This window comes from Bos javanicus, chromosome 25 (genome assembly GCF_032452875.1).
Source record: "Bos javanicus breed banteng chromosome 25, ARS-OSU_banteng_1.0, whole genome shotgun sequence".
In the NCBI taxonomy this organism is placed as follows: Eukaryota; Metazoa; Chordata; class Mammalia; order Artiodactyla; family Bovidae; genus Bos; species Bos javanicus.
The window spans coordinates 4,218,090-4,245,112 of record NC_083892.1 but is presented as its reverse complement, the minus strand read 5'-3'; the positions used below and the strand labels follow the sequence as shown (position 1 = coordinate 4,245,112).

General features: G+C 44.3%; 1 protein-coding gene across 8 annotated transcripts in view; it reads right to left on the bottom strand.

Annotated features, from left to right (window-relative positions):
• The window catches only part of RBFOX1 (RNA binding fox-1 homolog 1), a 2,444,696-nt gene that overhangs the window by 2,405,392 nt on the left and 12,281 nt on the right, over positions 1–27,023 (bottom strand). The gene's annotated exons all lie outside the window — the stretch shown is intronic.

Genomic DNA, 27,023 nt, shown 5'->3' with positions numbered 1-27,023 from the left:
ATTAGTGTAATTCATCACATCAAGGAAAAAAGGAAAATCATGATTTTTCTCAACAGGATTTAAGAAAAACACCTGACAAAATTTAACACCCATTCATGATTTAAAAAAAAAAAAAAAACTCACAGCAAACCAGGACTAGAAGGAAACTTCTTCAATATGACAATGAGCATCATTTTAAAACTTATGCTAACTTCATACTTACTGGAAAACAATAAATGCTTTTCACTTAAGATAAGGAATAAAGCAAAGATGTCCATTATTACTTCTTTTACTCAGCATTTTTCTGGAATTCCTACTAGTGCAATAAGGCAAGAAAAATAAAAAGCATAAAGATTACAAGAGAAAGATACTGTCTTTATTTTCAAATGACATGACTGTGTATGTAGAAAAACCTGTAAATCTATAAAAACGTCACCATAATTAAGGAGTTCAGCAATATTTCTAGACATACAGTCAATATATACAAGTCAATTAAACTTTTGTATACTAGGAACAATTTGAAAATAACACTTTAAAACAATACCATTTAAAACAGTATCAAAAGACACCAAATAACCAGGAATAAATCTGAAAGATTTTTTTTTTTTTTTTAAGGAAATGGCAACCCACTCCAGTGTTCTTGCCTGGAGAATCCCAGGGATGCGGGAGCCTGGTGGGCTGCCATTTATGGGGCTGCACAGACTCGGACACGACTGAAGCGACTTAGCAGCAGCAGCAACACATCAATACTTTTCTCAGGTTTGATGGAAGATGCCAGAATATTTGTTCAAGTTTTTCTTCTTTCTTAAAGAACTCTATGTAAGCATAGACAACTTTTCTAAACCATTAGGTGGAGGTGTAATACTCTTATACCACAAAGTAAAAACAGGATGAAACACTCCCTTTGACACGGCACCTCCTTAACGATGGGAAAAAAAAAAAATCCCGGTGTGGGTTTTCATGTTTTTTTTTTTTTTTTTAATTTCTCATGTGTTCCCCATCCTGAACCCTCCTCCCTCCTCCCTCCCCATACCATCCCTCTGGGTCGTCCCAGTGCACCAGCCCCAAGCATCCAGCATCGTGCATTAAACCTGGACTGGCATCTCGTTTCATACATGACATTTCACATGTTTCAAATCTGAAAGATTTACAAGACCTCTACACTGAAGATTATTTAAAGACAACCAAAATAAAACAGAAATAACATGCTCATGGATTGAAAGTTTCGATCTTATTAAAGCATCAGTCGTCCCCAAAATGAAATATATATTCAATGCAATCCCAAACATGATCTCAAGAATTTCTTGTGAAACTCAACAATCTAACTCTAAAATACATATGGAAATGCAAGCAACCTAAAATACCCAAAATAATCATGAAAAACAAGACTGAAAGGTTTACACATCCTGCTTTCAAGACTTAATATAAAGTCATATTAACCAAGATAGTGTGGTACTGGCATAAGGATGGATAATAGATCAGTGGAACAAATTTGAGAATTCAAAACTAGACCCACACGTATAAAATTAATAGGCCTTTTATAAAGATACCAAATCAATTCAATGAGGAGAGGAGTGCTTTCTTAACAACTAGTGGCAAAACTAGACATCCACATGGGAATAAAAGAAACTGACCTTTACTTCATACCAAACACAAAACTTAATTTGAGATAGATCAGAGACTTAAACACAAAGCTGAAATGATAAAACTCCTATGGGGGAAAAAAAAAAAAAGGAGAATATCCTTTGTAATCCCAAGGGTTAGCAAAGTTTCTTAGACAAACACAGAACGCACTAACTAAAAAAGAAAAAATGACAAATTGGAATTCGTCAAAATCTTAAGGGGTGTCGCATCAAAGAACATCACTGAGAAAATGACAAGGCAAGCCATGGACCGAAAGAAAATGTTTGCAACACATGCATGTGACGATGGACTGTTACCCTGAATGTCCAAAGGACCTTGTGAATCAATGGGAAGAGGTGAACAACCCCACTGAGAAATGGACAGACTTGAACATAAACTTGCCAAAAGAAGATAAGGCAACAGCCAACAAGCACAGGAAAATCTGTTCAACCTTATTTAATCAACCTTATTTGGGAAATGCAAATTGAAACCATGATGAAATATCACTTCACATTGGATGAGATGGCTGTAACCAAAAAAAATGACAATAGTAGATATTGGTGAGGCTATGAAATAACTGAAACTCTCCTTCTTTGTTTATGAGAATGTAAAATGGTACAATGACTTTTGAAAATGCTTTGGCAATTTCTTACAAAGCTAAGTACACACGTACCCTATGACCCAGCAATTCCACTCAAACACAAAGCAATTCCACTTTATATTTACTGAATGCAAAGACTTGGGAATAATTGTTTATAGGAGCTTTATTCAGAATAGCAAAACACTAGAAACAAATACCCACCTACTGGCAGATGAATAAACAAATTAGGGACTATTCATAGAATGGACTACTGCTCACCAATAAAAGATAAAAAGAGACTGATACATACAACATGAATCAATCTCTAAAACATTTTTTTGTGGGGGAAAAAAGGCCAGGCAAAAAGGAGAACATATACAATTCCACTTATATGAAGCCCAAGAACTCATAAACTTAATCTATGGTGATGGAGATCAGAGCAGTGGTTTCTCCTAAGAGGTGACAGGATGGTATTAGCAGGGTCATCAGGGCCTTTCTAGGGCTCTGAAAACATTCTACATCTTGTTTGGCATGATGGTTACATGGAGGTACACAACTGTCAAAATTCATCAAGCTTAAGATCTGCATTTGACGTATGTTTTTTGAAAATCAAGTAGAACACACAAATTCAGATTTCTCTAACAGTGCATTCTGCAGTATATTGAATTTTTTCAACACTCCCAGTGTCATTTTCATTTCTTTTTTGCCTTTTGATTTCTGAGTTTCTTCCAACAAGACAAGCCCTGGCATACTATGCAGTCTTCATGAATGTTTCTAGCCATGCTATACAGAACTGGGCTCTCACATATCAGTAGCAGAAGTCTTTGCTTTGGGGAAATCTAGAAATCCAACTCCATGATTTTGAGACTTTTTTACTGTTAACACTCCCTTAAGATTTGATCTTACTATTACTTCAAAATTAAATACACTGCCTAACCCTTACAAATAGCTGTGAAAAGAAGAGAAGCGAAAAGCAAAGGAGAAAAGGAATATATAAGCATTGGAATGCAGAGTTCCAAAGAATAGCAAGGAGAGATAAGAAAGCCTTCCTCAGAGATCAATGCAAAGAAATAGAGGAAAACAACAGAATGGGAAAGACTAGAGATCTCTTCAAGAAAATTAGAGATACCAAGGGAACATTTCATGCAAAGATGGGCTTGATAAAGGACAGAAATGGTATGGACCTAACAGAAGCAGAATATATTAAGAAGAGGTGGCAAGAATACACGAAAGAACTATACAAAAAAGAGCTTCATGACCCAGATAATCAAGAGGGTGTGATCACTCACCTAGAGCCAGACATCCTGGAATGTGAAGTCAAGTGGGCCTTAGAAAACATCACTATGAACAAAGCTAGTGGAGGTGATGGAATTCTAGTTGAGCTATTTCAAATCCTGAAAGATGATGCTGTGAAAGTCCTACACTAAATATGCCAGCGATTTGGAAAATTCAGCAGTGGCCACAGGACTGGAAAAGGTCAGTTTTCATTCCAATCCCAAAGAAAGGCAATGCCAAAGAATGCTCAAACTACCACACAATTGCACTCATCTCACACGCTAGTAAAGTAATGCGCAAAATTCTCCAAGCCAGGCTTCAGCAATATGTGAACCGTGAACTTCCTGATGTTCAAGCTGGTTTTAGAAAAGGCAAAGGAACCAGAGATCAAATTGCCAACATCTGCTGGATCATGGAAAAAGCAAGAGAGTTCCAGAAAAACATCTATTTCTGCTTTATTGACTATGCCAAAGCCTTTGACTGTGTGCATCACAATAAACTGTGGAAAATTCTGAAAGAGATGGGAATACCAGACCACCTGACCTGCCTCTTGAGAAACCTGTATGCAGGTCAGGAAGCAACAGTCAGAATTGGACATGGAACAACAGACTGGATCCAAATAGGAAAAGGAGTACATCAAGGCTGTATATTTTCACCCTGCTTATTTAACTTCTATGCAGAGTACATCATGAGAAATGCTGGGCTGGAAGAAGCACAAGCTGGAATCAAGATTGCCGGGAGAAATATCTATAACCTCAGATATGCAATTGACACCACCCTTATGGCAGAAAGATAAGAAGAACTAAAGAGCCTCTTGATGAAAGTGAAAGAGGGGAGTGAAAAAGTGGGCTTAAAGCTCAACATTCAGAAAACGAAGATCATGGCATCTGGTCCCATCACTTCATGGGAAATAGATGGGGAAACAGTGGAAACAGTGTCAGACTTTATTTTTTGAGGCTCCAAAATCACTACAGATGGTGACTGCAGCCATGAAATTAAAAGACGCTTGCTCCTTGGAAGGAAAGTTATGACCAACCTAGACAGCATATTAAAAAGCAGAGATATTACTTTGCCAACAAAGGTCCATCTAGTCAAGGCTATGGTTTTTCCAGTGGTCATGTATGGATGTGAAAGTTGGACTGTGAAGAAAGCTGAGCGCTGAAGAATTGATGCTTTTGAACTGTGGTGTTGGAGAAGACTCTTGAGAGTCCCTTGGACTGCAAGGAGGTCCAACCAGTCCATCCTAAAGGAGATCAGTCCTGGGTGTTCATTGGAAAGAATGATGCTAAAGCTGAAACTCCAGTACTTTGGCCACCTCATGCGAAGAGTTGACTCATTGGAAAAGACTCTGATGCTGGGAGGGATTGGAGGCAGGAGGAGAAGGGGACGACAGAGGATGAGATGGCTGGATGGCATCACCGACTCGATGGACATGAGTTTGGGTAAACTCTGGGACTTGGTGATGGACAGGGAGGCCTGGCATGCTGCGATTCATGGGGTCACAAAGAGTCAGACACGACTGAGCGACTGAACTGAATTGAACTGAACTGTGTTACACCTTTAACTACCAAGGTTACAAATCAGCCGCCGACAGTATATTTTGTTTAACCCACACAGCATTTTTTTATTTGAGCCAACATGTAATAATTAGACACTTTCACACAAAATCCAGACTTCCAGATCTTTTAAAACCATCAGCAAATTCAGCAATAAACTGGTGCTAAAATACGGCAGGCCTCTTTTCAAAGGACGATTGATCACTTTTTCACTTAAATACATTTCTTTTTAAAGGACTCATTTACTGCTATGCCTGAAAAAAATAAAGTCAATGGCAACATAATATTATTATTCAGTTCTAGCTGGATACTTGGAGAAAGCGATGGCACCCCACTCCAGTACTCTTGCCTGGAAAATCCCATGGATGAAGGAGCCTGATGGGCTGCAGTCCGTGGGGTCGTGAAGAGTCGGACATGACTGAGCGACTTCACTTTCACTTTTCACTTTCATGCGTTGGAGAAGGAAATGGCAACCCACTCCAGTGTTCTTGCCTGGAGAATCCCAGGGACGGGGGAGCCTGGTGGGCTGCCGTCTATGGGGTCGCACAGGGTCGGACACGACTGAAGCAACATAGCAGCAGCAGCAGCAGCAGCAGCTGGATACTGCTGGCTACAGAAGAGGCTGAGCTATACCCTGCTCTTTATGTTTAAAAGGGAGAGTATAAAGCATTTAAGACATTTTAGCACCTAGACAGTTTGTTCTTGACACAGTCATAAAGATGAGAATTAAGAAGTACAAAACTTTATCACATTGTGACTGAACCATTGTTTAATACCAAGTCTGTGCAGCACCTTCACTCAGCTAAAAATCTCTTTGTATGCTAATACTAACATCAGTCCTGAAATGAGAAACACGACCACAAGTCTAAATTCTTCCACCAAACTCTGAGCTCCTCAAGGAATAGGGACACATCTTACTGATTTTTACATCCCTGGAACCAAGCACAATATCTGGCCCCGAAAAACATTAACATATTTTTTTCACTAAATGCACTCAATGAGCACTGAGTATATAAACATCTCTCAAGTAGGAAACTAGCATGCAGTGGAAAGGCAGACTTTCAAAACAGAAAGGGAGCTCCCTCCTGCTCTTCTAGTGAAGAACCCAAAGTCGGAAAGAGACCAGAATTACAGATACCATCAAGGACAGAGTCCCTCAGATATATCTGAACTTAGGTAAAGATGCTGCTTTTTATAAAACGTCACACCCAACTTTAACGCCCAGTTAATTTAGTCCATGTTCCAGACAAGTCAAACTGGGGAAAGGATTACAGGGTTCCAGGTTAGCTCTCCAAAGAGGGATAAAAGAGATTCTGTGATGACGGCATAGGAAGATCTCAGCAGGAACTCTGGGGCCATTAGAGGGAGGTTCCTTTCATATCCAGGAGACCAAAGACCAATAATGTGTGTGTGTGTGTGTGTGTGTTCAGTCACTAAGCCGTGTCTGACTCTTTGTGTCCCGATGGACTGCAGCATACTGGGCTTCCCTGTCCTTCAGTCTCCCAGAGTTTGCTCAAATTCATGTCCATTGAACCAGTGATGCTATCTAACCATCTCATCCTCTGCCTCCCCCTTCCCCTTTTGCCTTCAGTCTTTCCCAGTATCAGGGTCTTTTTCAAAGAGTTGACTCTTTGCATCAGGTGGCCACAGTATTGGAACTTCAGCTTCAGCATCAGTCCTTCCAATGAACATTCAGGGTTGATTTCCTTTAGGCTTGACTTGTTTGATCTCCTTGCAGACCAAGGGACTCTCAAGAGTCTTCTCCAGCACCACAATTCAAAAGCATCAGTTCTTTGACACTCAGCCTATTTTATGGTCCAACTTGCACATTCATACATGACCACAGGAAAAACCAGAGTTTTGACTATACAGATCTTTGTCAGCAAAGTGATGTCCTGGTAATATTAACACTGGACGCAGCACGGGACTCCCTTGGTGGTCCAGTGGCTAAGACTCCACACTCCCAGTGCAGGGGGTCCGGGTTTGATCCTGGGTCAATAAACTAGATGCTATATGCTGCAACTTAAAAAAAAAAAAAAAAAATCCTGTGTGCAGCTAAGACCTGGAGCAGCCAAATAAATAAATATAAATATTTTTAATTGGTAATAGTGATGATAATAAACAATAAATAATCCTCTCACTTAATCTTCACTAAAATCCAATCAATAAGAAACGAACGCCCTGGGTCCAGCAGCCTGCAAGGAACTGAACGCCACCGACAATCACAAGAACTTGAAAGCAGACCCATCACCACTGGAGCCTCCAGATGAGGACACAGCCCAGCCAACACCTCACGTTGCAGCTTGTGAGACCCTGAGCAAGGGACCCATCCACGCCCCCTGCCTAGATGCCTGACCCACAGAATCTGTGCCCTAATAAGTGCGTGCTATTTTAAGCCACCAAGTGGGTAGGTGCAACGAACATAAAAACAGGCTTAATAATTGACAGAACTAAGGAAGATGGAATGGTAACCCGCTCCAGTATTCTTGCCTGGAGAATTCCACGGCCAGTGGAGCCTGGCGGGCTACAGTGCGAGGGGTTGCAAAGAGTCAGACACAATTGAGCGACTAATGCTTTTACTTTTCAAGGAAGACGCAGAACTTAAGATTTGAACCTGATTTCAGACTTGGCTCTCAACCTCCCCAGGGAGACCCAACCTGGGGAGAAAGTGACGCAGGGCTATGATCACTCTCCTCTTTCTGCCCAGGAGTCTTCCATGAGTATGTCAAACATGAGAGCCCTGCTGCCTGCACGAGATGTGTTTTTGACGAGCAAGAAAACATCATACGCTCTCCTGCTTCACTGAGAGCTCCGTGAGACAGGGGCCACCTCTGTCGTGTTCAGGCCACGTCCACAGGGCAACAGCTTAGTGCCTGATACATGGAGCGGTGAACAGTGGGGAAACCTAAGAGTTTACAGCAGTAGTTCTCAGATCACTCTGCACACAATGGTTGCCTGAGATGCTTGTGAAATGTGTACCATCCTGGGCCCCATGTATAAGATTCTGACTTGACAGGGCAGAGCTGGGTTCAGAGAAGCTACACAGTTAGAAAGGATCCCGGGGCATTTGGTACGGCTGATCTTTAGGCCAGAGTATAAAAATTACTCCAAAAATGTGAAGGAAGATGGAAAGGCAGAGCTGTGCCAGAGGCTAGAAATGAATACAAGTATAACATGAAAGGTCAGTTCGAGGAGGCAAGTCTTAAGCAGGAGTTCTCAGCCCAGGCTGCACATCAGAAGCTCCTGGGGGCTTTTAAAATCCAAATCCAGGCTCCACTCCCCAGTTACCAACACATTAGAACTTCTGGAGATAGAACAAGAGTGCGGGATTTTTTTCTTTTTTGAGGTAAAATGCATATAACATAAAAGTCATCCTGTTAAAGTGTGCAGACAACTCAGTATCATCTGCTATATTCATGGTGTTATGCAACCACCACGTCTATCCAATTCCAAGATATTCTCAAAAGGAAACCTCACACCCGTTAGCAGTCCCTCCACCTTCCCTCCAGCCCCCAAACTGCTCTGTGTCTCACAGGTTTGCATATGCTGGATATCTCATATAACTGCAATATTATACAGTGTATATATACAATAATATACCCCGCGTGGTTTCCCAGGTGGCACAGTGGTAAAGAATCTGCCTGCCAATGCAGGAGATGCAAGAGACACAGGTTTGGCCCCTAGGTCAGGAAGACCCCCTGGAGTAGGAAATACCACTCCACTCCAGTATTCTTGCCTGGAAAATTCCATGGGCAGAGGAGCCTGGTGGACTACAGTCCATGGGCCCACAAAGAGTCAGACGCAACCGAGCACACACAATGTATACAAGAGCCAAAAAGCGGAAACAGCCCAGAGGTCCATCAACAAATGATGACAAACAAAATGTCCATCCCTGAGGTGGAGCAGAATTCAGCCATAAAAAATGAATGAATTCTAATATATGCCACAGCCTGGATGAACCTCGAAAACACTACACTGAGTGAATGAGACATCAGTATTTGTTTTAATCTCCCAAGGGATTCCAAGGTTCAGCCAAGGTCAAGACCCACTGGCCTAAGCCAGGCTGAGTTAAATAAGGCAGTTGGGAGATGGAGGGACATTTCATTGAGGATGACCATGTGTGGATACCCGGCCAAGGCAGGGGTGGGGGTGAGGTGTGACGATGACAGCACACGGGGACACACTTCAGCTCCTTCAGGTCCTCAGCGAGTTTATACCTTTGTGGGTTTTCCAGCCCTAGAACACGGGATGCCAAGGAACCCAGGGAGAGGACGTTTGGAAAGAAAATTCATGCTATTTTACCTTGAGGTAGAGTAAAGAATCCGCCTGCAGTGCGGGAGACCTGGGTTCGATCCCTGGGTTGGGAAGACCCCCTGGAGGAGAGCATGGCAACCCACTCCAGTATTCTCGCCTAGAGAATCCTATGGACAGAGGAGCCTGGCGGGCTACAGTCCATGGGGTCGCAAAGAGTCGGACACGACTGAGTGACTAAACACAGCACAGCACATACAGACACCAGCCTTGATCCCAACCATAGGCTCAACCAAAGCTCCCAAATGCCTTCTGAAATGTGACTTGCCACTTCTGGAAAACCCAGAATTCTGCCCCAAAGTCAAAGTGGGACACCCCAGAGTTCACTTAAGGGGAATTAGCTTCCAAAAACAACCCTGGTGCAGGTACCCAACCAGAATCACCCTCAGCTGCCTTCCCTTCCCAATCAGGGGAAGTGATGGTGCTGGTGCTCCAGAGTCTATTTGCATTGGGTTTTTATAGAAAATATGGTCGTGTCAGTCACAGGAAAAACAAATCACAGCCCACGCTGGAGCTGCGACTTAATAACACGGCTGAGCGTCAGTGCAGGCTTTCCACAGCAATATCAAACCTGAGAGAACCAGCAACAAGCTCCCGGCAGCATATCTGCCAAATGATTTGGGAGAAAAGACAGCAAAGGTGCCCCTTAACATTGCCTTCTCTGCATGAAAGGGTTCGGTTGGCAACACCAAATGTGTTCATTGCTGGGGTCTTTCAAATCGAAGCAAGCTGGGTGTGGATGGACCGTCCTCCTACAGCTGAACAGAAGTGGATTTAGGCCAAAATAATAATGGTGGCGCAAATCTGAATACAGTCCACTCCCCCACAGCAATCCAGATTATTTTAACATGTTCTCTCAGTGGCATTCGTAATTTCTTGCGAAAGCAAACGAACATCCCCCTCTGTGATGAATTAAAACAAAGAATTAATAAGTTCAGGACACAAGGCAGGGGGTGGGAGTTGCTGGCAGTATGAGAACATACTGCAAATGGCATTTCCAAGTCTAGACTTCTTCATTATAAAGACCAGCACTCCTGTTTGCAGAGGCTCTGAGGCTTCTTAGACTGCTGCTGCTGCTGCTGCTAAGTCACTTCAGTCGTCCGACTCTGTGCGACCCCATAGATGGCAGCCCACCAGGCTCCGCAGTCCCTGGGATTCTCCAGGCAAGAACACTGGAGTGGGTTGCCATTTCCTTCTCCAATACACGAAAGTGAAAGTGAAGTCGCTCAGTAAGTGTCCGACTCTTCGTGACCCCATGGACTACAGCCTACCAGGTTCCTCCGTCCATGGGATTCTCCAGGCAAGAGTACTGGAGTGGGTTGCCATTGCCTTCTCCGGAGGCTTCTTAGACTGGAGGATCCAATTAGGAAAGCTTTTGTTCACATCCTTGCTCTCCAGACCTCCTGCCCACTCAACCCACCTTCAATGGCCAAGTGCTGCTGGTTTTACCTCCTGAATCTGTCTGGAATCCATTCACTGCCCAGCCACCCTCTGACATCATCATAAGTCAAGTCCACAGTCTCCACCTGTTTGATCATGCGTGCATGCATGCATGCTAAGTCACTTCAGTAATATTCAACTCTTTGCAAGCCCATGGACTGTAGCCTGCCAGCCCCCTCTGGCCACAGGATTCTCCAGGCAAAAATACTGGACTGGGTTGCCATGCTCTATTCCAGGGGATCTTCCTGACCCAGGGATCAAACCTGTGTCTCTTATATCTCCTGCAGTGGCAGGTGGGTTCTTTACCACTAGCACCACCTGGGAAGCCCTGTTTGATCATAAACACATTGAAACAGGTCTCTCCATCTCTCCTTCTCCTGTTGCAATCTGTCCTCACCCAGAGGCCAAAGGAGTACCTTGAGAATGCACACCCAAACAGATCACTCCCTTCTGATGGCTCCCCACTTAATCTTTGTGGGTCAACAATCATGCAAGCTCCTCTTTGCTGAGCAGGGTCGTCTCACTCCGTGCTTACAACAGCACTGTATTCCACCAATGGGCAGTTGGGCAGGATGCCCGCAGTGATAGGGTTAGTGTGTGGTCCCAGGGCCCCCACAGAAGATCTGCAAAGGCCAGCCTCTGCCTCCCCCAGGTCCTCTTCCTCTTACCCACCCCTGCCTTCCAGGCTCCAACCACATGAACCCCTTCAACATCCCTCAAGTTTGCGCCACTCCCTTCGACCCCAGGGCCTCCACGTGCAGTGTCCCTCACCCTGAAGTGCTGTTCCAACCTTTCTTACCTGGTTGACACTTTCACCCTCCAGGCCTCCCTCTAAATGTCATCTCATCAAGGAAGACCTGTGTTTTAATATAACAGCTTTACTGAAATATAATTCATATACCATACAATTCACCCACTTAAAGTACACAAGTTAATGGGTTTTAGTATATTCACTGAGCTGGGTAAGCACCACCACAATTTTAGAACATACTCATCACTCCCAAAAGAAACCCTGTATCCATGAGCAGGCACCTCCTACTTCCCTCACGCGCCCCCACCCCCAGCCCTTGGCAATGACTAACCTACTTTCTGTCCGTATGGATTTGCCCACTACAGACATTACATATAAATGGAACCAAACCGTCTGCAGCCTTTTGTGTCCAGTTTCTTTCACTGAGCCTCATGTTTTCAAGGTTCATTTATATTCTAGCATGCATCAGTGCTTCATTCATTTTTATGGCCAAATAATATTCCATTGAATGCAGGGGCCACACTCCATTTATACAGTCATCAGTTGATAGACGTTTGGATCCCTTCCATCCTTTAACCACCATGAATAGTGCTGTTCTGATGTGTCTGTTCACACTTGTGTGGGCATGTTTTCAAGCCTCTTATATCTATACTTAGGAGTGGGATTTCTGGGTCATAAGCAAACTCTATGCATAACCTTTTGAGGAAATTCCGGACAGTCTAAGGAAGGCTTTCCTGACCCTCCGAGACTGAGGGTCCCTCTCCTTATTTGTGTATTCTCTTCACAGCTTTTACTTCTCTCTCGGAGCAGTTGTGACAAACACATCAGGGATCTGGCTAACTCTCTTAATGCCTGTACTTCCTCCGGACTAAGGAGATCCAACCAGTCCATTCTGAAGGAGATCAGCTCTGGGATTTCTTTGGAAGGAATGATGCTAAAGCTGAAACTCCAGTACTTTGGCCACCTCATGCGGAGAGTTGACTCATTGGAAAAGACTCTGATGCTGGGAGGGATTGGGGGCAGGAGGAGAAGGGGACGACAGAGGATGAGATGGCTGGATGGCATCACTGACTCGATGGACGTGAGTCTGAGTGAACTTCGGGAGTTGGTGATGGACAGGGAGGCCTGGCATGCTGCGATTCATGGGGTCGCAAAGGGTCGGACACTACTGAGCGACTGAACTGAACTGAACTGATCAGCCCAATATAAAAACAATGTAACCACTTGCTTCCTTTCACTAAGTCACATAAAAAAATAACACTAATAAAATGAAATGGGTGAAAGTATTACTTATTTGACCAATTATATACAAAATAACATTTCAGCATCTAGTAAACATTTTTTAAAATGGTAATGAAGGGCTTTCCAGGTGGCCAAGACTGTGCTTCCAATGCCGGGGGCGCCTCTTCAATCCCTGGTCAGGGAACTAGACCCCATATGCCACAACTAAGAGTTTGTCTGCGGCAGCTAAAGATCCCGCGTGCCACAGGGAAGACTGAAGATCCTGAGGGCCACAACCAAGACCCATCACAGCCAAACAAATAAACAAAAAAAATTTTTTAAGTGGAATAGTAATGAAACATGTCTCATTATTTTTTATACTGTCTTCAAAATCTCGGGTGTATTTTCACTTCCACACATCACAGTTCATACTCACCCCATTTCAACTGCTCGGTGCCTATTTCAACCCCAACACGGCTAGTGGCTACCTTACTGGGAGGTGCAAGCCTAAACTTCTCACTCCCTGAAGGCAGGAACCCTGTCTGCTTTTTCTAGTTATCATTTCCTCAGAACCCATTACAGTGTCTAGGATGTATGGTGTCAGAGGCATCCCGCAAATATATGCTGAGTACTGAATAAATGAATCCAACCCAACCTCCACTCTTCCAAAAAAATCTCAAAAGTTCACATACATCCATATGGTCTTTTCCAGCAACTTGAATATGTTACGAAAAGGCAATGTTCCTTCTACTTTTCTATATATTCATTCTATTAATTTTTGAGAGCTTGACATTGAAATTCCAACTAAAAATCTTATCTAATCTACTTTAAAAAATCATTTTAATATATAGCAGGACAGGGAGGCCTGGCGTGCTGCGATTCATGGGGTCGCAAAGAGTCGGACACAACTGAGTGACTGATCTGATCTGATCTGATAGTAGAACTATATGTAACTTTGTTCTGTATTTTCCAAGTCTCCTGTAAAAGTGTTACCATACTTTCATAATTTAAAAAATTTAAAAATTTTAAAGTGACAATGAGATGTGGGAGTAGTACTTGGGTCACAAGGACCTTCCACTCTTCAGGAAAACAGAGGTTTTGTTGAAACCAAAACCAATTTAATAAAGAGTTTGTTTTTGTTTTTGTTTTTGTTTTTAACATGACTGTGTTTTATTTTGTTTCATTTTACGATGTGTGAACCATTTTGAAAGGGCAGAGTGGCTGTCTGGGGAAGCCTATTTAATTTCTTCCCTTTAGTTTAAAATGTTGGCTAATGTTATTACAAAAGAAAGTAGCTCCAACAAGTAGGTGTGTGCGCACACACACGCACACACACGTGACTCATGAGTCCGTGGGGCAAATGAATGCAAAAGCAGCTTCCTAATTAATACCCAGCCTTCTTTGTGGTGTAGAAATAATTACCAGCATGTAAAAGTGTATATATATTCAACCATTCTCACTTCCTGCAAAATTCAAATCTACAATTGATTTTCTTTCCAGGCTCCTGAAACCAGCTTTGTCAAAATTACTCAGGAATGGAATGAGGCCAAGCATTGCCCTTCGGGGACTGAGGACAAAGCAAGTCAGCCATGGACGGTGCGGAGCTGGCCACGTGCAATTACACCCAGACCCACAGGACAGCCATGTCCTGTGTGGTCCCTCCCCAGCCAGGTCCCCGATGCCTGGGCCGCAGCCAAAAGCATTCAGGCACAGGTGCATTAAACAAGTATTTATTGGATTTTATTGGTGGTTAGAGGGTTGTAGTCGATTACAGTGCATTAATGGACCCAATTCTTCACAATGCCCTAAATCCAGGCTCTTTGCCATATGATTTCACAGTTCTTCTCACTAAAGAGTCACTGTGTTCTTTCCCCAGCACTTGATGCTGGGTTTAGTCATGTGTCTCGCCTTGGTCAATGGAATGTCAGTCTGTGATATGTGACCAAAAGCTTGCGAAGTGGATGCTCCATCCTTATTGCTCTCTTGTTCCTTTCTATCACCATGAGAACACACCCGGGCAAGCTTGCTGGTCCCAGGAGAAAATAAGAGACATCAGAAGCAGAGCGGAGCTTCCCAGATACACCCAACCTAGATCAACCACCCCTCAGCTGACCTGCAGATCCACAAAAATATATATGTTGTGTTAAGCCACCAACTTTGGGCTTTCAGCACTTTTGTGGCCCAAGCTAACTGATACGGACAGTTCTGTGTGAATCCTCCAACTGCCTTCACAGAATGGACTAGAGCACTGCTTTGGCCCTGACACTACCAGTTACCTACCCAGAAACTGCTTATTCCTTTCTTCTTCCTCATTCACAGAGCTCCTGTTTCACTCAGGTATGGGATTGCCTTGTTTCTTAGAAGTGTTGGCCTCAGAGAATGAATCGTGATTGGTTTAAGTAGGGTTTGACAAAGTACAGCCTGAGGGCCAGATCCAGCCCACTGCTTTTGTAAATAAAGTTTTATTGGGGCAAAGCCATGCCCATTCATTTATGAATTGTCTGCGGCTGTTTTCACACTACAAAGGCTGAGGTGGGTGGTTGCAGCAGAGGTTGTCTGATCCAGAAAGCTGACATTACGACCACTTTTCAACAGAGAAAGTTTGTTGTTCCCTAGTCTGAGGCTTACACCCTAATGTTATTCAAACTCCCCTTAGCCAGCGATTGGTTTAGGACTGGACCCAAGATTCCATTCATCTACTGAGGGCTGATGTGGCTAAGATACAGGAAGTCTGCTGGGGTTTTCTGGGAGATGCTTTAATACCGAAACGTTCAGGGATATGCTGTATACCGTTCTTCTTGCCTTTGTCTGCTGTCACGTGAGGACTTCATGTTTGGGTTGTGGCAGACTCTGTGACTGTGGAAGAAGGATGAGAGCATCACAGAAAAAGCAAACAAGGACCCTGCTGTCTTGAGCTATTCATTCTGCAAACCCTTGAAGTCGTCTACCTCTGATCTTAGTGTTTGAGACAATTGTTGTTCAGTCACTCTTTGCAACCCCATGGATTACAGCACACCAGGCTTCCTTGTCCTTCACTATCTTCCAGAGTTTGCTCAAACTCATGTCCACTGAGTCAGCAACGCCATCCAACCATCTCATCCTCTGTTGCCCACTTCTCCTCTTGTCCTCAATCTTTCCCAACATCATGATCTTTTCCAGTGAGTCAGCTCTTTGCATCAGGTGGCCAAAGTATTGGAGCTTCAGCTTCAGCATCAGTCCTACCAGTGAATATTCAGGGTTGGTTTCCTTTAGGATTGACTGGTTTGATCTCCTTGCAGTCCAAAGGACTCTCAATAAACCTCTGGTGTTCAAGATGGGTGGACCGAAAAAAAAAAAAAGATAGGTGGACAGTCACTTGCTGGTTTGTTCTGCCAGGAAGGTCTTGTCTTACTCACCCCCAAAAGCCTGGAATCTGTACAAGGGAACAAGGAGGTGAACCCTGCTGCCACAGTTTAGGCAACAGAACCCACCCACCAATATGTGAACAGGGTCGGATGGAGTCAGCATTTCCTGTCACTCCAACCAGATCAACGTGTCCTCTCACAAAAGAGGCAGAGAGAGAGACGTGGAAGCCCCTCTCCCAGTTCATCCCCAAGAGGATAAAAGTGATGCTAGAACCTCCCCGATCTATGGGCAAAAAAGGGAAACTGGGGAGAGTGCTGGGCAGGAGAGAACAGCAGCGGTCGCCGTGTTTATGGGGCTCTGGTCTGTGGACCCAGGAGGAAGTGTGTTTCTAGACATGGGCTTTAAGAAAGGAAACCTGGAGTCACGTCTGCGGCATTCTCCTTTCCTCCAAGACAGAGGGAATACATTTTGCTCCACCATGCAAAGGTGTAAGAAATGTCACATTCCTATTTCTGTAACTCCAGTTAAATCTGCTCTGAGTCCCTGCATGCCTGACAGGTGGGGACTTTGGTCTCGTCATTATAGGGGCTTCTTTTCCTCTGTGAGTTTACATAAGAACTCTGGGCTTGCACGCTGTTGGAAAGTCAGGCAGGACCTAGGCCCCTGGATGTCACCACTGTTGCAGCCACAACTGACCCATAACTTTTGGAGGCTGTCTGCCACAAGCAGATTGTTGTATGGTCATTGTAACTGACCACAGACTCAGTCACAAGAGACCCTCCCTGTAGCAGGTCTCCACTGCACATGGAAATTCCAAAAAGCCTCCTGTTAATCTCAGCTTCCTCACTTTTTCACCTGAAAACACAAATGCTCCTCCTAATCACCCCAAACCTTGATGGTAAGTCGGCTAAATCCCCCTCCAGGGCCTCAGACACCAAAGCTCTTCACCTTCTGTCTTTGGGGAGACAATACAATGGAATCTGAGATCTTCAGAAGCACAATGGTGGCCTCTCTCTTTGGTGGAGGGCACGGGCCAGGGGTGGGAAGGGGTGACAGTGGAAACTACAATCGCTTGTTCAAGCGCTGTGTATCACCAGTAGATCCCCAGGGTCTGGCACACAGTAGGGGCTAAAAGGACAGCACTTAGTAGGTACTGTTAGAGTCTGTTGAACTGAACTCTTGAGGTTAAAGCTGTCAGCAGAAACCAACCAAGTAACAAAATGGAAAACCAACTATTAAAAAATATATACAAGTAATCATGGCTTTGAGCTCTGAACACACAGGGCACCAGCCCAAGTTTGGGCAATTTTAATACAACCACCATTTTGCCTCCAAACAAACTGGCATCAGCTCCAGAAGCCTCTCTCGGCCTCTTAAAGACAGCCAGTTTCTCCTCCTTTAAGTGGCGGCATTCCTCCTTGGGTGGCAAAGGAGCAGTGTCCACCCCCACTCGCCTCCAGCCAAGGACAGCAGCCAGGCCTCAAAGGTTTGATAGCTAAGCAGTATATTTTAGAGAGAAACACAAAATTATGTCTCATCAATCTGTAAGTACCACCACTTTCCAGAGCACAGAGATCCTGTCTGTGGAATCCTCCACAGGTCGAGCACTGACTTGGCGCAACTACACACTTTGGGGATTTTTGCAGGGAATAGTGAAGGTGCTCAGTGAAATAAAGGAACAAGAACTCAGAGTTCCCAGAGCAAGCCAGGAGGGCAGGAGGGTGTGGGAAATGCAGAGTAAAAGAAAGCAAGAGAGTCGGTGAATCAGGCCAAGACCAAGCGGGGAGCACTATGACTCTGTCCTTGGCCCCAAACCTCAGCAAGTCAACAAAATACAGTCACACTTGGGGCCAATGGTTTATGGTCTGGAGACGAAAGCAGCTGGGGCCGGGGGGTGAGGGTGGGTGTGGTGGGCAGAGGCAGCAGACATGGACTCAGATGCCCAGGACTTCAGGGAGGCTGTGAGGTACAGAGCCCCCACCCCAGTCTCAGCAGAAATCTCAGGCAGGGCTTCAGGCATCTGCAGATCATGGCATTTGTGGCCTTGAGAGCACTAGCTCCTGAGTAGATGCTCCTAGTACATTTTCCAGCTCAACCACTTCCTAGTGGGTGTGTAAACAAGTTACTCAAGGGTTTATAAAACCTCAATTTCTTATCTCTAAAGCAAAGGACATATCCTCTACCTTGCTGTTTAGTCACTGTGTCTGACTCTTGCGACCCCAAGGACTGTAGCCCACTCCAGTCCACGGGATTTCGCAGGCAAGAATGCTGGAGTGGGTTGCCATTTCCTTCTCCAGGGGATCTTCCCGACACAGGGACGAACCCAAGTCTCCCGCATTGGCAGGAGGGTTCTTTACCACTGAGCCACCAGGGAAGCCTGCATTATCTACCCTGTAAGGAAGTTATTGTGTGGTTAAGAGGAAGTGAGACTGTTCCAGCACAGAGCCTAGAACAGGGCAAGCTCTCCATAATATGAGTCTCCATCACCTGACCACTAGATCTCAGAGGACAGAGGGTTCGCCACAGATCAGGCTGAATGGTGGAATCCCTTGGGGATACGTGAGCCCTAACCAAGACCAACTGAGGCAGAATCACTGGAGGTAGGGCCCAGAAATCTGTATGTTTTAACATAATCTTCACTATTTATCTATTTTTGGCCAGGCAGCATATGGGATTGAACCCATGCCCCCTGCAGCAGAAGCACAGAGTCTCAACCACTGGCCTGCCAGGGAATTCCTGGGAATCTGTATTTTTAAGCCCATCCAGTGATCAATAGAATTGCAACTTGCCTTCTTTTGGTTTTTCACATTTTACACTTTTCTCCTTTCAATCATTTTAAATATATACACACAGATACACACAACAATTACCACAATCAATTTGACAACATCTCATCACATCAAAAGGAAGCCCCATATCCTTTAGCTCACCCTCCACCCTTAGTCCCACACCCCCGGCTTAATGCTGGGCTGGAAGAAACACAAGCTGGAATCAAGATTGCCGGGACAAATATCAATAACCTCAGATATGCAGATGACACCATCCTTATGGCAGAAAGTGAAGAGGAACTAAAAAGCTTCTTGATGAAAATGAAAGGGGAGAGTGAAAAAGTTGGCTTAAAGCTCAACATTCAGAAAACGAAGATCATGGCATCTGGTCCCATTACTTCATGGGAAATAGATGGGGAAACAGTGGAAACAGTGCCAGACTTTATTTTTTGGGGCTCCAAAATTACTGCAGATGGTGACTGCAGCCATGAAATTAAAAGACACTTACTCCTTGGAAGGAAAGTTATGACCAACCTAGATACCATATTGAAAAGCAGAGACATTACTTTGCCAACAAAGGTCCGTCTAGTCAAGGCTATGGTTTTTCCAGTAGTCATGTATGGATGTGAGAGTTGGACTGTGAAGAAGGCTGAGTGCCAAAGAATTGATGCTTTTGAACTGTGGTGTTGGAGAAGACTCTTGAGAGTCCCTTGGACTGCAAGGAGATCCAACCAGTCCATTCTGAAGGAGATCAGCCCTGGGATTTCTTTGGAAGGAATGATGCTAAAGCTGAAACTCCAGTACTTTGGCCACCTCATGCGAAGAGTTGACTCATTGGAAAAGACTCTGATTCTGGGAGGGATTGGGGGCAGGACAAGAAGGGGACGACAGTGGATGAGATGGCTGGATGGCATCACTGACTCGATGGACGTGAGTTTGAGTGAACTCCGGAAGTTGGTGATGGACAGGAGGCCTGGCGTGCTGCAATTCATGGGGTCACAAAGAGTCAGACATGACTGAGCGACTGAACTGAACTGAACTGAACTGAATCTACTTTCCTTCTCTATACATTTCCCTACTCTGGACTCTCATATTAATGGAATCGTATAATACATGACCTTTTGTGTCTAGCTTCTTTCATTCAGGGTAACGCTTTCATGGTTCATCAATATTATAGCACGTATCAGAAGTTCACTCCTTTTGTGGCCAAATAATATTCCATTGTGTGGCTCTACCAGGTTTTGCTTATCTTTGCATCTGTTGAAGGGCATTGGGGCTATTTCCACCTTTCAGCTATTATGAACGATGCTACTCTAAACATTCATATGTAAGTTTTTGTGTGGACCTATGTTTTCATTTCTAAACAGACCTACCTCCAAGTTAAGATATACAAATGTCCAATATGTATATGAAAATACACTCAACACCCTTAGCCACTGGAGACACGCAAGCCAAAACCACAATGAGATCCCACTTCACATCCATAGGATGGCTAGAATCACAAAGCCTGCCAGCATGGAATTCCCTGACGGTCTAGGGGTTAGGGTTTTGAGCTCTCACTGCTGAGATCCCAGGTTCAAGTCCCAGTCAGGGAACTAAAGTCCCACAAGTCATGAGGCATGACCAGAAAAAGAAAGACTGCCAACAACAAGGGTTGGTGAGGATGTGGAGAAATTGGAACCCTCACACACTGCTGGTAGGAGTGGAAAATGGTGCACCCACTCTGGAAAACAGCCTGACCATCCTTCAAACAATTAAATACAGAGTTATATATGACCCAAGATTCCATTCCTAGGTATAGATCCACTTGGGCTCTTTTACTCTGTGGGAAATGAACCATCAGTACTTGGCAAGAACAAAGGGGAAAAGAGAGAGAAGAAGGAGTTGCGAGCACAGCCTTCATGCAGGAGCTTGTGCTTGCTTTCCTTGATGAGAACGTCTCACTTTGATGAATGATTTTGGGGTTGAAGACACAAATATTCACAAAAGATAGCCCCAGGATGACTTCATCAGCTGCTCACCAAAGAAACCACTGTCTATTCCAACCCAGGAGGAAGACGTGCTGGGTGGGAGCTGCTGAGCTGTGCTCAGTCTGACCTCTATACTCTATGAAAGATGGAGATGATTTTCAAGAGTAACATGAACCGTATTGAATTTTTTGCTTTGCCCACTGACTTGAGAATCTCCTGCATGAGGTCTGGCATGCCTGTGCTTTTTATTGCTTCAAAATAAATTTCCAGTTCCGCATAGTCGAGAGATGATATGCTAAGAAACAAATCTCTCTCAAAAAAAAAAAGCTAAGAATATAGGCATAATTATACTGCAGAGTTAACACAAATTGCACTGGTATATATGAAGTGCAATATATTTTCATGTGTAATTGTTTTTAAGTCCTTCATTCTCAAATAGGCTGCAGGATGAGGTCTCCAAGACCCTGGGTTCTCATCTGATTTGTGTTATGGTAGAGTCACCTCTGATGGGTCTATGTCCCAATCATTTTTTTATCCTTTTTCCTCAAAAGTTCTAGGCACACAGTGGTTCTGTGTATGTTTGCTGAATAAACCATAGACAAATGACAACTGGGAATTCTGGACGTGCAGTCAGGACTCCAGAAACTGTGGGTGTCTCCAAGACACTATGGCTGAATCCCTCAGTCTCACCATGATTTTCCGTCTCAACCTGAACCCTATGCATGGCCTTTGTTACAGAACTCCTGCCCAGGACAGGCCCCCTCAGCAGGGAAATAATCTGACCTAAAATGTCAATAGTCTTTAGGTTGAGAAACCCTTATGTAAATAGAATCACATGCTATCTACATGTTTGTGCTCACGATCAATTTTAACCCTTTGATTATGATCACTTAAAAAAGAAACAAAAATGTCATACGGAGGCGGGTAGAATCCCAAACAAAGAAAACCCAGAGTTGCCCACAAATCTGGTGTTTGTAGAGCTTGGATTTGATTTCAGTTCTTTTCGTCTAGTTTTTTGACTGATTTTTCTTAAAATGGCATCCATTGGGCTCAAGGCCCTAAGATTCCCGCAAAGATGAGGTTCACATGGGAAATTTGCACACACCCACGCAGGTACACACTGTCATTTGCATGCAGACGTCCACCCACAGACACACACACTCAAAGACACACACACCACCAAAGACAGAGAGCAAACTTCACCAAAAAAGCACAGTCCCACAGAAGAGCAGAAGCTCACCCTTCTTTCCAGGGGGACGTCTATTTCATCGGTCTAACTCAGACCCCGATGGTCAAGCTGTTCCTAAGCCCAGTTCTCAGTCTTCCCCGCCTAGGAAGGAGAGATGGATTTTTTTTTTCCCTTCAATCAAGAATATAGATTTTTAAAATAAACACTTCTGCGTCTCAAAGCAGGCTGTACTTCCTAAGCTGCACATATTGATCAGCATTTTATTGTGAGTTTTCTTTCAGTTGAACTGGAAAAAATATAATCTAATTATGTCCTTCGTGACAGTTGGAAATCAGTTGCACCAAATCCGACGGGGTGTGTTTGTGTGATTGAGGTGTTTAATTTGGAGGACAACGAAGCGGAAGCCATGGCCATGTTTTAACATAATTAGCACAGAATCTCGCTTAAGGGCTGACCTATCACAAGGACGCAAAGCTCCCTCTGAAGCTGGAAAAGATTCTACCCATAGAACTGAGTCAGGGTGGTCCGAGGCCCCTAGAGACATTTAAGCATTAACATTTTACCAACGTCTCTTCAAGAGTCCCAGGTTGTGGCACAGGAAAGACAGAAATACTCCAAGTCTTGGCTAAGATTCTATAAAGAGAAATAACCTGGGCTTGTAGATACTCCACACTGGTTCTCTAAGCTGCTGACTCCCAGGTTGCTCTATTTCATAAGCCAATAAAATATTTTTTTTAGTTTGGAAACTAAGATAAAGTTGCCTTTTTTTAGAGGGGTAGAGGGTTAAGAGGGCTTCTCTGGTGGCTCAGATGGTAAAGAATCCGCCAGCAATGCAGGAGACCCAGGTTCGATCCTTGGGTGAGGAAGATCCCCTGGAGAAGGGACTGGCTACCCACTCCAGTATTCTTGCCTGGAGAATCTTAAGGACAGAGGAGGCTGGCAGGTGATAGGCCATGGGGTCGCAAAGAGTCGGACACAACTGAGAGACTAAGCACGCACGCACGGTACAAGGAACACCATTTGGGGGCCACTGCTCTGAGCCAGGTGATAAAAGGGCCCCAAAAATAGAGCATGGAGTCCCTAGGAAAGATCTGACAGAGCCAGACTGCTCACATTTCTCACCATCAATGAGCAGACACTCACCAGGAGCATCTACACATCCAGCCTCAAAAGGGGCTATATGCCTTCATTGTAATGCCCTCGTTTTGATCCTCATCATCACTGCAAAGCCGTTTGGTCTCAAGATCTAAAATTCCCACTGTAACTACCTTCTCCTGTCTGCCTCCCCACTCCCACACCTTCTCTCCCTCACCACCCCTTCTTGCTTTGCCTTCCTCATCAGCCTGGACCCTACTACACTCATCTCCAGCTTCCTGAGTTTCACTTCAGTTTATTTGTCTTCAATTATATTCATGCACCATTAAATGTAGTACTTTTTCTTTAAAAAAAAAAAAATCCCATTGTGTCTGATTAGAAGTGTCTGTCCATCTCTCCACCCATCTTTCCATCTGAACACAGGGTGAGTCTGGGACTTTGTTCACTTTATAGGAAGGAGGTTTATTTCCTGGCATGGTAAGCTCTGAGATGATCTTTCTTTCTTTCCTGTAGTTTTCTGTATTCCTTGAATTTTTAAAGCACCTATTTCATTAGAAATAATCAAGGAAAGGACTTCCCTTGTGGCCCAGTGGTGATAACTCCATGCTTCCACTGCAGGGAGCACAGGTTCAATTCTTGGTTGGGGAACTAATATCCTCCCCATGCTGTGTAGCATGGCCAAAATTTTTGTTTAATGAATAAAAACTTAAATATTAAACAATCAAAGTATTTTTTTAAATCTACTCTGTGTTGCACTTATTCACATACTCATCTAATCTCCCTACTTGATTATAAACTTCCTGAGCTATCTACTGACGCTGTGGTCCCAGCATCAGAGATTCGGATTCAAAAAGTGGGACCTTGTAAACTGTAGGCCTAGAACCACCTCAAATGAGTCCCTCACAGGGGTTCTAAGGGCATCATTCTGAGAAGCACTGATACAAAAGGAAGAACCCTCAGGAAGTTCTTCCTACAGTTCATTTTCCTGTCCTGCTTGTGTGTGTGTTAGTCACTTAGTCGAGTCCGACTCTGCAACCCCACGGACTGTAGCCCATAAGGCTCCTCTGTCCATGGAACTCTCCAACAAAACTCTGTAAAGCAATTATCCTTCAAAGTTTTTTAAAAAGCAAAAAAAAATATGGATAATAAACATTTTTAAAGTTCTAAAAAAAAAAAAAAAACAACACAGGAGTGGGTTGCCATTCCCTTCTCCAGGGGATCTTTCTGATCCAGGGATGGAACCCAGGTCTTCCACATTGCAGGTGGATTCTTTATCATCTGAACCACTAGGGAAGCCCTCTTGTCCAGCATAGGAAGCAACTGAAATATTATATAATCCATACCAATTATGGTACTGATTGTGTGTGTGAGGAATTCAGAAATGGTTTGATCAAGGTTGATGATTGTAGAAAAAGGTTCCTCTTTTGGATGCCAAGTCCACCTCACACACAGTGGTAACTAAAGATGGTAACAAAAGCTTTCTCCAGCTTTGTATTTCATGTTTTTTATCATAAATGAAGTGCATCCATCCCCAAACCCAATCCCAGTTACTCACATACATTTGTACAGGAGATCTGATAGTACCCACCCTGAAGGAGAAATCAACACAGCTCCCATGGTGGGGTGAAATGGAAGTGAAATTTTGAGTTCAGTTAGTGAGGATGACACTGAAACATTTCCCAAGAGGTGCTTTCAGCAGCTCTGCCCATCCACAACCTCACTCCATTTCAGGGCAAAGCCTTGCTTAAGCTGCACTGGCTTCCATTAGAGTAAATCACACTGACTCACAGAAAATGTAGATGCGAGACAGAAAGGTGCTTTTAACAAAGGTTCACATCACACACAGACACACACACAAGCCTCCCTAGAGCCTGACCCCATTCAGCAAGCAATCCTGCTCCTCTGAACACCTATAGAAACCTTGGTTCACTGATGCAAATGTGAGAGAGAACCCTGACATCAAAGAGCTCACAGTCCGGGGGAAGAAACAAGCTTGAACGCAAGTGAGGATAAGAAAAGATGGAGTGGATATTTAAACAAAGCAGCACCATGGACAGTTCCCAAACTGGGTCCCTGAGGCAGAGCCAGGCCTGCCCAGGAGACACCTGGGAGCTTTTGTAACCAGAGATCCTGGCTGAGCGTCTAAGCTTCAGAAACTCTGGGCATGAGCTCCAGGAATTGGTATATGTAATAAACATCCTCCCCCGCATGATTTTGATGTTCCTCAGGGCTGAGAAATGTGGAACTATGGAGAACACCAAAGAAGGCACTAATACAAACCCACAAACGTTGATTTCTGTGCAGAACACAGTGTTAACAGCCCGAGTGCATGATCCCTGATACTCAGAAAACCATGTAAGGGAAGCATCTGCGGGAATGACTGGGTGTTACGGGTCAGAGCAAGTGCCCACAAGACTCAAACCCTGCCCTGCTGGTCAGCCCTCGCCTACAGGGGCCCAGTGGGAGTCTCCCTGGAGGTTTTAATACAATGCAACCTATTTTCCAAAGTCACTGGGGCCCAAGATGTTATTAAACAATCTTCCTGAGTTCTCCCAGCTTGTAGCTGTCCAAACCTGGGGTTCAAACCCAAATCTATCTGACTCCAAAGCTGTTTCCACTTGCTTCATCCCCAGAGTTGTCCCAGTTACCGACTGACTGAACACACCCAATGTCACTTTTCTTTTTAGAAACGGTCTCAGGTCCCACTTTTAATATTAGATGAGGGCTATTTCTTACAGAGTAACCCTGTATCGAGAATATGAAGCAGTTCCCTTGCTTAAGCTCTTACACAGACAGACTCAGGAGTCCAGGGTCCTGGTCCCTTTTCTGCACCTTCCTTAGTTTTCCCCAGCAACCACAATCTTTTGACAGATTCCCTCTGCCAGAGGATACAGGGAGGAAGGGTTAACTCCACTTGGTTTTTGAATAGACAGCCTCAGGGTTAACGATGATTCCACAGGATAGAAAATATCAGTCACAGAACACTTTGCATTCAAATAGAATGTTTTCGTTTTCAGAGAGCCCTCACTTACCATCTCATCTTATCCTCTTAACAGTCCTGAAAGGGAAGCAGGCTTGATATTCCTAACCTCACTTCCCAGACAGGAGACTGAGGCATGGGCTTTCCTGATTCCAGACATGGGGTGTGATGACAGGTGAAGCCCACCATCACTGCCAGCCCCCTCACCACCGAGTGACTCCTCGATCTGGTGGACTTTTGGCAGAGGAGACAAAAGGGCTGGGTCACTCAACTCTGCTCTCTGAACACCCCTTTTATTGACGAGGAAAGTAAAATCTTGCACTGATAATTAATACAAATTATGGTTATAACTGAAGCCTGATGAACTGGTAACAGTTGGAGAATCAATAATCAATGCCTTGGTGGAGTCTCGCTGCTGACTTTCCAGGTAAATTCCACCAAAGGATCCTCATCAAATTTAGCAGCCTTGTTACCCAGTCCAAGCTCACCCAGCTCACCACACGACAGGCCAACGAATCCAAGAGATGAGGTGTTGAGGCAAGGAAAATGACTATTTGGAGAGCCAGCTGACCAAGAAGATGGCAGGCTAGTGCCTCAAAATAAACATCTCATCAGGGTCTCTAGATGCCAAGTTCTTTTATAGATTAGAGAGGAGAGGAGGTGAGGAAGTAAAGTAAAAAGGCCATTAATCTTGCAAACATCTCCTAGAAGGGCAAGCCTCAGGCAGGGGATGTGTTAATTTCTTCCTTTCTGCTGTCTACAGGTGGACAGGGTTCTGAACAACGGCACTTCAGTTTAACAGTCAGGCAGAGGGGCAGGATTCTCTGAGGCAAGCCATTCGGTATGATTATACTAACAAAAACAAGTCAAAAACAGTTCCAACATGGAGTCAGAAGTGGCTTCTTCTCTGCAACAGTCTCATCAATTATTCCCCAACCGT